The sequence below is a fragment of the Panthera leo genome, chromosome B1, assembly GCF_018350215.1.
Source record: "Panthera leo isolate Ple1 chromosome B1, P.leo_Ple1_pat1.1, whole genome shotgun sequence".
In the NCBI taxonomy this organism is placed as follows: domain Eukaryota; kingdom Metazoa; phylum Chordata; class Mammalia; order Carnivora; family Felidae; genus Panthera; species Panthera leo.
This window is the reverse complement of record NC_056682.1, coordinates 123,000,268-123,015,362: the sequence shown is the minus strand read 5'-3', so window position 1 is coordinate 123,015,362 and position 15,095 is coordinate 123,000,268.

Genomic DNA, 15,095 nt, shown 5'->3' with positions numbered 1-15,095 from the left:
ACATCCCTAGTGGGAATGCAAAATGGTATAGCTCTCTGGAAGACTTTTGGAAGTTTGGCAATTTCTTAGGAGGCTATACATATTCTTGCCTAACGCCCCAGCCATTGTGCTTTTCAGCATCTATCCAAAGAAGTTAAACACTTATGACCGCACAAAAATTGACACACAGATACTTATAGCAGATTTATTTATAATTGCCAAATTTTGGAACAAAGATGTTCCCCAGTAGGTAAATGGATAAACTGTGATATGTCTAGACAATGGAATATTATTCAGCACTAAAAAGAAATGAGCTATCGAGCTATGAAAAAACATGGAGGAATCTTAAATGCATGTTACTAAGTGAAAGAAAATAATCTAATAACGTTACATACTATATGGTTAGTATTTTATGACTTTCTCAAAAAGGCAAAAACATAGAGACAATAAAAATGTCATTGAGTGCCAGAAGTCGGAGGAGGCAGAGGTGAAGAAGCAGAGCACAGAAAAATTTTAGGGTAATGAAAATACTCTATGATTTTATAATGATGAATATATGTCTATTATACATTATACATTATACATTTGTCCAAACCCACAGAATTTACAACACCAGGAGTGACATTTAAGTTAAACTAGGGACTTTGGGTGATTTTGATGTGATGCAAAGGTTCATCTTTGGTTAAAAAAAAAAGTATTCTGGTGAGTGATTTGATGATGGGGGAGGCTATGTACATGAAGGGAAAAGGGAATATGAGAAATATCTATGCCTTCCTCTCAATTTTGTTTTAAACCTGAAACATCTCTTAAAAAATTAAGTCTCTAAAAATAAAAAAGATGCACTATTTGGGCAGTGGTGTCTTTATAGGACTAGCTTGGCTTCAGACTTCCAACTTAGTTCCTATATGTGTAGCTTCCAAGATTGATTCCCCTTTCTTCCCAGAGATTCTGAGAAATATCCAGTAGTCTTTACCATAATCCTTTTCTGTTGATGCCTAGCGGAACTGTTTTTATTGCTTATAGCTGAAAACCTAAACTGATACAGCTCTGAGGTCCAATCTACCTGGAAAGTAAGGGAAGAGTTCATCATATAAACTCTGTTGAGAAACAAAGACTGTGCCCTTGGGCTGTATTGTTGGGAATCTGGGCCTCATGACATTAGGTGAAAGTTTGAAGAATCTAAGAGTATGCCAAATTCCACTAAAACTCTACTGAAACTTCTGTCTGAGGTCACCTATGATTTTGTTACTGTTATATCCAATGCATTTTCTTCTCAAGTTTGATATTTTGGCTATATCTGACACTGTTGACCATTCCATTCTTCTTGAAGCTCTATAGTCTCTTGACAGAGAGAATTTTGAGGGCAGAGATTGAGCAGATGATCTTTGTATTGCCAGTACATTGCATTCTGCAAGCAGAATGGCATTCAATGAGATTTCAATGAATGAATAAATACATATTTTATTTTTAACTACAACTAAAGGAGAGCGCCTAATCGAATAAAGCACACAGGAAATTTTGGTTGATAGGGAAAAAAGAACAGTAATTCATTTTGACTGTTTTGAGTCCATTGTAATTATAGTGATTAATAATGGCATGTAAGCAAATTGTAAAGTAATGCAAACGTATCAATGGGGTTGGTCTATTTGTTAACATATGTTGATTTATCAATTAAATTAGGGAGTAAAAAGATAATGAAGGATATAAAAACTGTATGCAGTTGTCAAGATCCCAAAGAACATCAAAAGTCCAGTGGATATTCAGTTAATCATACAGGTCTTTACCTCAACAAAACCAAAAGTACCTTGCTGGTTTAACAATACCTTCTCATTTTTTGGAGCTTCAGAGATCACAGACTGATTACCACATCTAGATCAAATCTGAAGATGAAAGCAATTTTCACCTATACAAAAGCAAACCCAGCTCCATTGGAGGTTTATAGTTAAATAATATTTATACCAAGATCAAACTTGCCTCAACCTACCAGATATCAATCTCATGGACATTCATCGACCAGGAATAGGGGTCAGAAGACTTTAGTCTGTGGACCAAGTCCAGCCTCTCATCTGTTTTTGGAAATAAAATTTTATTGTAACATAGTTGTACCCATTTGTAAATGTATTGTCCAAGGCTGCATTTGCTCTATAATAGCAAAGTTGAGTTGAGATAGATATAATGTGGCCCACAAATAGCCTAAAATATTTACTATCTGGATCTTTACAGAAGAAGTTTGTTGATCCCTGATCAAGAATATATGAATATATGAAGAAAGCAGAGAGGTCTAATTTAGATTTTTGAACTTGTACAAGGAGCCTTGAAAATGTGAATTCTTTCTATCCTATTGTCAGAACTAAAGTTTCTCCCTCATCTCCTCCCCTCTCCATCTCACCTTTTCCTTATAGTTAGGGCTTACAACTATCAACAGTTTGTCATAATTAAAATTTGTGATTAAAAACCTATGATGTATCAGAATTCCATGTCCACTTGTTAATTCACCTAATTCTTTTTCCTAGTTTCTCACATTGTTCTTACTTGCAAAAAAATAATGGTCCCTTTTTGCTAATACTCCTTCTTCTAACAATCCTTCATCAATCTATTTCTCTGCTCTTATTTTTTTCACAAATATCTTATATGTAATACTTCCTAATGTACATGTTCTTAGTAACATTTTCTCCCAGCTCCACACTTGTTCATGAATCATTTATCTGTCTCCATAGACTTCATCATCATTCTGTATGGCTTAATTCCCTCTTGCTTTGACCTTTCCTTTAAACCTCACACCTGCATTTCCAAATGTACATCTTCATGTGGGCGTGTTGCTTTCCTACTCACACTTGTCTGGTTTGACATCTAAATCATTGTCTCTACGCACAAAAAAAACAAATCATAAAATACACACAAAAATAGCACAGCTATTCATTGTTTACATTCCCTAAAGCAATTAAATGCACCACTCTCTTACTGGTTGCCAAAGCTAGAAACAAGGGAACCTTCTCAACCATCTACATCGAACCAAACCTAAAATTCTGAAGAGTCTTCAAATTAAAATGTATTCGGGAATTGTATTCTTTACATTTTATTTTTTAAAGAGAGAGAGAGAGTGCAAGCTGGGAGAGGGGCAAAGGGAGAGAGAGAATCTTAAGCAGCCTCCACAGTCTACACGGAACCCAACGCGGGGCTCAATCCCACAACCCCCAGGTCATGACCTCAGCTGAAATCAAGAGTTGGATGCACAACCAACTAAGCCACCCAGGTGTCCCCATATCATTTTTATTACCCTATTTTATATTCTCATCATCAAATAACTTTAAAATAGTAGCAACCTATGTTCCTGGTTTCAATTGACTATTTCTCTAATTGATCACTCATATTATTCTCAGACTTATTATAATATGAATCTGATCATGAAACATCTCTGTTCAAAAACCTTCGAGATTCCCCCCCCATAACCCCCAAAGCAAAAGTTTTAGAGTGGCATTCAAGGTTGATTATGCCCTGAGTGTCTTGTCTTGTCAGATTTATTTCCACTCAAATACCCTCTTAAATTTAAGTATAATAACATTTGATTATTTTCCATTTTCCAAATATATGTGGCATAAGAGTTGAGCCATTCTTCCCATCCACACTCCTTCAAAGACTTTCCTAAGCACTTGAGAAAAAAATAGGTGGTCATAGTTTGGCTGACAATTCCATTTTGGTTTACTAAGAACCTAATGCAAGCTGGCTGAAGAAGAGGGAAGGGTACAAAGAGGACCACGGAGATTCTGAGGAAATAATAAGGCAATTATAAGAAAGAGAAACTTTGCAGAAAGAGCAGGGTTTTGAGCTGTTTTGCTGTATGACTCCTTCCTCTGTTTTCTCATTAAATCTTTACTAAGTCTATTTTTCTAAATAATACTCTACACAGTTGGATTTATTTAAGAGCTAAAACTGAGTGGCCTGGCCTGAAGGAGTACATGAGGTAAGTCCAAGCTGACCTTGGATTCCATTTAACTGCATATTTGTTTGCTTCCACCTTTATTTTATAAATGTTTTTGAAGGCATGAATCAGGTTTATAGGGACTGATCTCTGCTTATGTGATTGATTTGAATTCTATTAGTCTCTAACCTGTATTTTTCCTTTAATTTCTATTTTAATACTATCTCTGTGTACTATTCTCCTAATCCTTCTAGTATAATCAGCTGGACAAATGAATTGGCTCATTTCCACAATCTTATCTCCTCTCTATTGGTGTCCCCTGCTGTGTTACTCCATTTGGGTTTTATGAAAGACCTACATTAGTACCTGTCTTCAGTAATCAAAAGAAATATGAAGAGGATTTTAGCTTTTACAAAAAAGGTGGAAGGTGGCATTTGTTTTGCAGTGAGACCTTACAGAGGCAGCAGCACCTCCAGCAGCGCCCCGGAGCTTTTTCCCCTGGAACTACACTCAACATCTCAGCATGAGGGGGCATAACTTTGAGCTGTGTCTGTACCTGTGCTTTATCTCAATCCCTTTTCTGCATCTGTTAGCAAGATATGTCCTAAGGTATGAGGAAAGCCCAAGAGAGATTATTTTGAGGGGTCTGGAAACGCTCACAAAATTTTACATAGAAATAAATGGTAATTACTTCTTCACTTTACATCATTTTGGCTCACAAATGATTTCATAGAAATGCTCTACTTTCAAATCACAGGGAGACTTATGGGGTGGGGGGTGGGGGCGTAATCCTCTCACTATCACCAACATAGCACATGCTTAGAAAAGCTCCTTGTTGGGGCGCCTGGGTGGCTCAGTCAGTTAAGCGTCTGACTTCAGCTCAGGTCACGATCTCGCGGTTTGTGAGTTCGAGCCCCGCGTTGGGCTCTGGGCTGATGGCTCAGAGCCTGGAGCCTGCTTGCGATTCTGTGTCTCCCTCTCTCTCTGCCCCTCCCCCATTCATGCTCTGTCTCTCTCTGTCCCAAAAATAAATAAACGTTAAAAAAAAAAATTAAAAAAAAAAAAAAAAGAAAGAAAAGCTCCTTGAGGCTACTTATTCCTTCCTTGAATCAGAAATCAAAAGCCATTAAAATTCTTTAGAAAACAGCTGTTGCGTTTGACTTCTTTACCACTACCAAACAACAGTTGTTGGATATGACCCCTTCTCCCACTAAACAGCATTAGATGTGAGATACTTTTAATGAGGCTTATGATAGTCTATCTTTAAAGCTCTCTTCCAGTGCACTAAATTAGAGCATGCAATTGGTGTTTAAAAGAAAATCATGCCAGACATTATTTTAACAGTGCTAATTAACAAAATCCTAACTCTCATTGTTGCTACATTCTGGTACAGGGCAAAAACAAACAAATAAGACAAGATTATATCAGACAACAATAAGGCTGTGGGAAAAATAAAATAGAGCAATGTGATAGAGTGACTGACTGATTACTTTAGATTTGTTAGCTTCAGTACATTAGAGATGTGAGGCAACTGAGGTACTCTGCGATATTTGAGCTGTGACCAGAATGACAAAAGAAAGCAATTATAGAAATATCTGAGAAAGGAACATTCCTGACTGAGGGAATAGCTAGCTCAGTGGCACTGAGGAGGAATGAACTTGGCATGTTCAGGAACAGAAAGAAAAGGCAGTGTAAGGGGATGGAGAGTTCAAAATGATGACAAAGATGCATGCATGGGGATACATCACATGAGGCCATGCAAGCCATGGTAAGGAGTATGGATTTTCTTCTAAGTGAGATAGGAAGTTTTTGAAAGGTTTTAAGCAAGAGAGTGATGGATCTGATTTACATTTAAAAATGAAGACTCTATCTGCTGTGCAGAGATGAGATTGTGAGGGGGCAAGAGGAAAAGTAGGAGGCTCATAAAGAAGTCTAGCCATGAGAAGACAGTGGCTTGGGCCAGGGTGGTGTAACAGAGACAGAAGTGGTCAGATGTGAAATATGTTTTGAAAGAATGAAGAATCAGATGGATTGGGTGTGGAGATGGGAGAGGAACAGAGAGAGAAAAAGAAGAATCAGCCAAGACTTCCATGTTTTTGGCTTAAACAAAATGAGATGGTAAATATTAACAAAGAAGCAGACTGGAGATGGCAGGACTACTGAACTTTCTTTTCTGGCCATTTCAGATTTGAAATGCTTATAAGACATGCAAGAGGAAATGCCATTATAGGTAGCTAGACACACAAATCAGAAACTCAGCGTCAAGATCAGAGATGACGTACAGACCAGGGACTAAATAGAGACTATCAGGGAGTGCATGTAGAGCAAAGAAGGGAAGAGAGAAGAGGAGATGTTTAGAGGGTATTTCTACCAATATTTTGGTGACAGCAGAGGAGAAGGGCCTCTGAGTTCGGAGGACAAGCAGAGCGTGAGCTCTTCTTTCTTTCTGAGCTCCAGACTCCTACATCCAATGTCTATTTTATAATCATCCCGAAACAACCAACAAGATATCCTTTTCCTCTGTTACTGCTTGAAGAAATTCTAGGATTTTTCTGTGAGCTGCTTGTCCAATATTCATATTTGTTCTAAGAATACAAATGTTTCCAATGACTTCCTCCTTTTGCCAGATTATTTTCCTGATGCAAATCACACCCCAACCCCCCCCCGTGCCCTCCCCCCCCCCCCCCGCCCCCCCCCGTCACTTCCAAACTCAGCATACTCTGTTCTTTGACTTTGGCATCTAGATGTTCATGCTTTCCCTGATGGCACAAGTCCTGTTGTGCTTTTTGTTTCAGAGGTACCTTTGTGTTCTGTGTTGAAGCATTTCATACCTCATCTTAGTAACTGAAGAGTTTAAGAGAAGTACTTGAGGCAGAGAGCCTGGCCAATTAGCTTAATCTTCACCACTGACTAGAAGTATAATCTTTGGTAAATCCTTGAAACTAATCTACCTCACTTCTAAAATATATACTAAAAGTTATGGAAAAAACATTAAGTGAATGAGTAAATTAATAAATGTATATAATAGGTACCTAAAGACCAGGAGTTAGATCAGATCTCTTTGTCATCTAGAGGTCTTGACAAACACTAACAGTTTTTATTCTCTATGATTTGGTGATTAAGAATTTTGCGTAAGAAAAAATAAACCAGTAATACCAGTCTCTTCATCCTCTCTCTTATGCCAATTCTCATCTTTCAATGTGAAAGTCATTGTTACAACTATTGTCTGCATGTAGTTGGGGCTTAAGAATTGTATTGCAGTGAGACTTTTTGGCATGAAGTCTCCAGTACACCAAGAGTTGCCAGAAGGAACAGTAACCTAACCCCAAAGACAGTTTCAATGTTTTACTTAGGCCTATATTGCTAAAAAACCCAGTGTCCATCCTCTTTGTTCTACTCAAAGGACATGGTTTCCAAAGTGCGGTGTACAAAACAATGGGGAGCAAGAATAAAATATTAGACTTGACACATTTATTTTGTGTCTAAAAAATATGAAGGGATTTATACTTTTGTAATACTTAATGCACTAACACGGTTGACCTCAATGTTCCACAAGTCAAACACAGTAGCATGTACAGGAGGCCCAGGAAGGGTTGGCATTGAGGTGCTCATAAGTTGATAGTTTTTCTAGGTGTTATACCGGAATTTACATGCTACACAGAATGTTGTCAATGTGGTTAATTTTTATAAGATTAGATCTTTAAAATAACAATGGAGATTTTATATACTTTGTCTAAGACAAGGTGGGACCATGAAAATATTTTTACCACATGGTAGGCAGTTCACTGGTTATCTCCTAAAAAGGATTATCCAACTAAAAGTTGAGTAATATTTATCTTTAAAAAATTTTTGATAAGTGTGTCCACTTTGCTGAGCTTTGCTATGAATACAAGTGACTGTCAGATATTTTTGAAACCAAAATAATATTCTTAATCAGTTTCTTCAAGGTAAAGGTGATATTTTCAATAATGAAGGAAAAACTGCTATTCAAAAGACATTTGTGCTACAGAGAGATCATTTTTAAAATAGTTACTTGGAAATGTCCCACTGTTTTGTTGCTGAAAACAATTTAAATGTAAAACTTCTAATATCTACACACTTAAAAACATGGAAATAGAGTTCTTAAAACTGTTGTTAAAAATTTTCCAGGTGAGTAGTTTCAATGGGTTTTAAACCCCTTTCTTAAAATTAGAAAAATGCAATAAGTTCTGATTTGTTTCTGAGAACAACTGACTGATGTTGGGGATGATACATGTTTGCTAGCTACATTTCAACAAAACCCTTTGCATAATTGGGAATGGGATTTAAAAATAAGTATGAGTTATCAAACACAGATAATGGTACACTTCTATCTGGCTGTACTTATTTTTGTGCGATAGCTCTTTCAGCTAAAATAGACATTAAAACCAATATGGGAATAAACTGAACTTAGAACCAGACCTCTGAGCCACTATATCATTAGATATTAAACCAAGATTTTTTTGCTAATGTTTTGTTTTGTTTGTTTTTGTTTGTTTTTTGAGAGAGAGAGAGCAAGTGCGAGTTGGGGAGGGGCAGAGAGAAAATCCCAAGCAGGCTTTGAAATGTCAGTACAGAGCCTGATGCAGGGCTTGAGCCCATAAACAGTGAGATCATGACCTGAAATCAAGAGTCAAACGTTAAACTGACTGAGCAACCCAGGCACCCCTAAACCAAGATGTTCTAAATTAATGATGTATGTCAACCAAATTGACATCACCAAAAAAGGCAAAAGGTTGTTGAACCATTGATAAATAGAATGAAACAGAATGATAAATAGAATGATGAATAGAATAAACAGAATGAACAATTGATAAATAGAATGAAACATTGATAAATAGAATGAAAAGATAATGGAATGAAACCAATGATAAATAGAATGAAAACTATTATTTAATCTTTTTTTTAATCTCATCATTCTTAATTTCTATTTTGTTTGTTTTATGAAGTATGTATTATAGTCTGGGGTGCCTGTGTGGCTCAGTAGGTTAAGTGTCCAACTTCAGCTCAGGTCATGATCTCGCTGTTCATGAGTTTGAGCCCTGTATCAGGCTCTGTGCTGACAGCTCAGAGCCTGGAGCCTGTTTTGGATTCTGTGTTTCCCTCTCTCTCTCTGCCCTTCCCCCACTCATACTCTGTCTCTTTCTCTCTGTCTCTCTCAAAAATAAACATAAAAAAACTAAGTACATATTATAGAACATGATTAAATATATATAATTAATAATTATATAATTGTAATGAATGAGCAATATTTAAACATTTTTAGTCAGGAGTGCAAAATCTAAAAAGAAATTTGGAGATCACTGCTTTAGTAGAACCAATCCCATGATGCCTCAAATTCCCGTTTACTTCACCCATCTCTGGAGGTACAAGTGCCTTTATTATCAATTACAACCTGCTGGTCCATTTCTATACTGCTTTTCAATCTTCTAATCTGACTGAATCCCACTCCCATCTCAACCTTTCCACTCTGCCCTCTAAAAAGCCTGAGTCTGGATCACCAACTTCTTGTGGTAGCTAATCTCCTTAGATAGCTCCCAATGATCACATCTCCTGGTATTGACAATATTGTGAGTTTCTCCCTGGAATCTGGATTATCCTTGTGACTCACTGTAATAAATAGAATGTGGCAGAAGTGGTACTATGCCAGTTCTGGGTCTAAGCCTCAATAATTTCTGTGAGCTTCCACTTTTGTGCATTTGGGAGCTCTGAGCTGCCATGTTAGAAGTGTAGCAACACTGCTGGAAAGTTCATGTGGAGAGGGAGAGACCCTGAGACTATAGGGAGAGAGACAGGGAATTGTCCTAGCTGAGCCCAGCTTTCCAGTCATCTCCACTAAGGCACCAGATATGTGAATGAAGCAACTTGGATTTTCAAGCCAAATCAAATCCCAGGTGACCTCAGCCCCATCTGACATCATGCGAATTGGAAGAATCACTCAGCTGGGCCCAGTCAACCTACAGTATCTCAAGAAATAGTAAAATTATTACTTTAAGTCACTGAATTGTGGTATGGTTTATCAAGCAGCATTGATAACAAAACCCTCTGTTATATTCTTAATCTTCTAGAAACTTTCCCTTCCATCTTTTGACTGAAAACTGACTTTCCAGTTGAGGACATTTTACCCTACAGTCCTCTCAAGTGACAGCTGCTTTTCCCCTCACACCCCACCTATGCCAGGGCCAATAAACTGAGCAGGTATTGTCCTTGCTCCCCACTGTCCTCCTGCAGAGACCTCTGCTCTCTTGAAGCTCATGCCATCTGGCTATATCCTTCCTAAATCATGCTGCTGCCATCTGCTGATCTCTTGGCCATTCCTTTTACTCAAAGACAAGCTAGCCCCTGGCTCACACTCTGATTCCTGCTTTTGTCATTGTGCTCTATAATTTCAACATCCATGTGAATGACTCAGCCTATAACCTTCCTCTTAGTTCCTTGACTTCTTAAGTGTTCCTCTCCTCTTTGGCCACCTGATCCCACGGTCATACCCTCGAATTTATAAACGGAACCACCTCTGAAATATAAATTTCAAGTATCTCATTCTTTTACCTCACATGTGCTATTAACCACACTGAAACACTTATTTGGCCACATCAGAGTCTCTAATAGGCAATGACATGTTGAAGGAAATAACACAATCAGACTAACATATTTTTTCATTGATAATTACAAACTTCATACGGACATTCATCACTGTCCACAATAGTAATTAGTTTCTGCATTAGGTTTGCATTCATAATTTTGGACACAACTATTTTATGCCATTTCTTCTCACCTCAAATCTCCTATTTCCCCTGCCCCTCCCCTTACCCTCCATTAATGATGTCTCCTCATGCTTCATAAATAAAATAGAAATCATTCAATGGAGACTCCACATCTTCCTGACCTCAAATCTACCAACCCACCTGTAAGTGGGTTAGTATCTTCACTCCTGTTACAGAGATTCACTTCAGGTGTCTGTCTCTCAGGCTCATCAGCCCACTAAGAGCCCTGGGTCCCATCCCCGCTTGCTTTTCCAAAGGTTTTGTACCTCCAATTATTCTGTCTACTTTGCATCACTGAGAGACCATCCACTTCAGTGTAAAAACAAAAGATATTTTTATTTTATTTTTCAAAAAAAATTAATGTTTATTTGAGAGAGAGAGCACAAGTGGGGTAGGGACAGAGAGAGAGGGAGACACAGACTCTGAAGCAGGCTCTAGGTTCTGAGCTGTCAGCACAGAGCCGAATGCAGGGCTCAAACTCATGAATCGTGAGATCATGAACTTGAGCTGAAGTCAGAGACTTAACCAACTGAGTCACCCAGACACCCCAATTAAAAATATTTTTAAATACCATATCTCCCTTTAAAACATTTTTTAAATGTTTATTTATTTTTGATAGAGTGCACACATGCATTTGCATGCGAGTTGGGGAGGGGCAGAGAAAGGGAGACAGAGGTTTGAAGAGGCTCCACACTGACAACAGAGAGTCCTCTGTGGGGCTTGAACTCATGAACTGCAATACCATGACCCCAGCCAAAGTCAGATGCTTAAAACTGAGCCACCCAGGCACCCCAAGTCCCATATCTCCCTTATTATGCTATTTTTCTGCTCACCTCCGCAGAAATTCTTTTAAAAACGCACACAAGCAATCACCTGCTAGCCCTTCTTCAAACTCTAAATCTGGCTTCACTTTGGGGCACGTGGGTGGCTCAGTCCAACTTCAGCTTGTGATTTCATGGTTCAGGGGTTTGAGCCCCACCTCCAGCTCTGTGCTGGCAGCTTAGAGCCTGGAGCCTGCTTTGGATTCTGTGTCTCCCTCTCTCTCTGTCCCTCCCCCATTCGTACTCTCTCTTTCAAAAATAAATAAACATTAAAAAAAAAATATCTCTGGCTTCACTTCCCAGTATTCCCAAAAATTATGCTTACAGAATTACCCATAATCTTCTCATTGCTAAATCCAATAAATACGATTTTCTTGCCCTCTTGTTTCTTTCTCAGTTTTCTCCATTTGAATACAAGGCATCACCATCCATCCAGTCACTGAAACCAGAAATCTCAGCCTTAATTAGCCTTAATTACTTACACTTAATTCCTCCTTGACTCTCTCACCTAAATCTAATTCATCAATAAGTGCAGTCTTTTTGCCTCTATACCTGTAATCTTTTTACTCTTCTTCTCCACTACAACCAGCCTGGTGCAAACCACATCCTCTCACCATCAGCTCTTATTTTTTCACCGGAGCCAAGGTGATCTTTCTGAATTATAAACTGTACTTAAAATGAAATCTTAACTCTGAAACATGACCTATAAGACCCATCTGATGGGATTATAATGGTAATATTTATCCTTCCCCTCCACTCCACACATTCCATACAAAGGAGAGAAACTTCCCTCTGAAGGAAGAAAATTAAGAAAATACTCCTGTTTTCTCTCAGCAACTGCCCCCTTCACTCTCTTCCTTCCTAAGCCTTCCATCCCCTGAAAGATAGAGCTAAATTATCTCACTGATGAGTTGGGGAAAGGGAACTGAGAATGTGTGGCCAGAGATTTCTTGGGTTCTTTCCTTCAGAATGACTTAATTCTCCTCTGCCCTTTAGTAAATAGCCTGCCACTGGAGGGAAAACCCACAGTTCAGCTCTCTTTGGGATGACAGGAGAGTTGGTTTGTTCAAGGCCATGGCAGGGGGAGGAATGCTAGTATGCCCATTTGGCTCTCCTTGCTCATTAGCAGTATCTGTAATATAGCTGCTAATTTAACCTCCAGCTAATCTGACTCCTGAGTCCTGTATCTCACTTGGTTTTAAATTCTGGGATAACACAGAGGGCTTTTATTTATTGGTACCTATTAACACATCAGATTCTGCAATATTTGAGTTTTCACTGTCTCTGCGACTTCATTTTTTGCCTCTCGTACTATTATGCTTCAATTATTCTGGTCTTTTTTCATTTCCTAAAACATAGTCACAATTTTCCTGCCTCAGGATCTTTGCACTTGTGGCTCCCCCAGCTCCTCCTCTGGTTTTTTGCACGATCTGCTTCTTATCTGCAGGTCTCAGATTAATTATCTTGTTCAAAGAGTGGCCTTCTCACACAATGTTAGTTACAGAATGTTCCTTCCTCACTGCCATTTTTGTCCGTTTTAGCTCCTTATCTGCTCCTCTCACAGTACTTATCATATGTTTATGTTTTGTTTGTTTATTTAGTTGCTTTTTGTCCTTCTCACTCAAATGGATTCAATGAGGAAACAAGTCTTCATTGTGAACCGCTATATACCCAAGTCTCAGCTCACAGTAGGCTAGTAATCACTGTTTGTTGAATAAATGAATGACTACGTGAAAACAGTAACTTAGAATTAATATCTGACTTGTTGAACTGATAATTACAAAGTGTTAATTCCAGTAGATTTCCATGTGAATTTTTCATATTCCTATAATTGTTTCATTCCCAGAAAACTGGGAATAGGTTTGTTTATCATAGAAATTGGATTTCAAAAGTGCAAATGCCTTAGAGAGATGATTATGTCAAGAATACAGGAGTCAATCAATGATGTTTACTGAGAGCTTACACATATTGAACAATTACTAGGTTCTAGGAAGGAAAGAAAAACATTAAAAAGTGGATCTGGATAGTGGATTGGGAAAGACAAAAACCCATGAAATGATGAAAGCATACATATATAGTAAAAAGTCAGAAAAAAGTATAGAAAAAGTCAGATTAGAGAACTATTAATAAATTATCAAAGATACTCATATATGTAATATCACATATGTGTCATCTGTACACATAGGTTTTAACTAATTTTCATACATTTGGTATACCAAAGTAAGTTTAATATTAACTAGTCAGGTAAGTGGAATAATGCCCCACCCCAACTCCAAAATGTGCATATCTAAGTCCCTAGAGCCTGTGGATATGTTATTTTACATGGCAAATGGGACTTTGTAGGTGTGACTGAATTAAGGATTAGGAGATAAGAAGATTACCCTGGATTGTCCTAGTGGGGCCCAATATAATCACAAGAGTCCTGGCAAGGGAAAGAAAGAGTCAGAAGAGGAGGAGAAGATGTGATTGCTGGCTGGAAGGAGCACACAAGCCAAGGAATGTGGGCAGACTCTAGAAGCTACAAAAGGCAAAGAAACAGATCTTTCTCTAAAGCCTTCAGAAAGGAATGCAGCCCCCTTGATACCCAGATTTTAGCCCAGTGAGCTCCATTTTAGACTTCTGATCTCCAGAACTATAACATAGTAAATCTGTGTTGTTTTCAGTCAATAAATTTGTGTTAATTTGTTATAGCAGCCATAGGAAACAAATACATTAAGCAAAAACTATATTCAGTCTTTAATACTTCAGAATCTTGCAGCCCCTCAGGATCATCACTATAAGAATCAATTATTAGTGAACTGTAGGTAAATAGACATGCTGGTTAATGAGGCTTTTCTATTAGAAAGTCTGAATGAGCCAGTTTTTATTATAGAAGCTTTATAAGTACTAAGAATTGCTTAATCAGGGTTGAATGAGATTAAATTAGGATATGTCTCCTTAAGGAAGTCTTTAAGTGATTTTTAAAGTGTTAGAAGAGGACCCCTAAAAAGGAAATGATGGAGATTATGAGAGATCTGGAAAAATCCAGAGGAAATAGGCAGTCACTGGTGACTTGAGCTACATAGAAGTATATGGAGGAAGGATAATGTAATCAAAACTCCTCTTTTGAATTAGTTTATTTTTATTTAAAAGGCCACTCTCAAAGGGGGCCTGGGTAGCTCACTCAGTTGAGTGTCAGACTCTTGATTTCAGCTCAGGTCACGATCTTACAGTTTCATGAGTTCGAGCCCCACGTCAGGCTCTGTGTTGACAGTGAGGAGCCTACTTGAGATTTCCCCCCCTCTATGCCCCTTCCTAGCTCACACACTCTCTCTCTCTCAAAATAAATAAATAAACTTGGGGGGGAGAAAGGCCACTCTCAAAATGCTTATAGATGTTTCACAAGAGGAAAGGATGATTACAAGCCTTGGGTATAGATTATTAGATTAGCTTCAGTTAACTCTGAGAAGAAAACTATTCCTAGGTAGAAACTAAATCGGACAGGTAACTTTGCCAGTATAGAGAGGTAGGTAAGATAAGATATAGGTGTTTCTTTCTTGTGCAGTGTCATAGTGGAAGTGAAGTTAGGGGTAATGAAACAGGTTGACGTTCGGC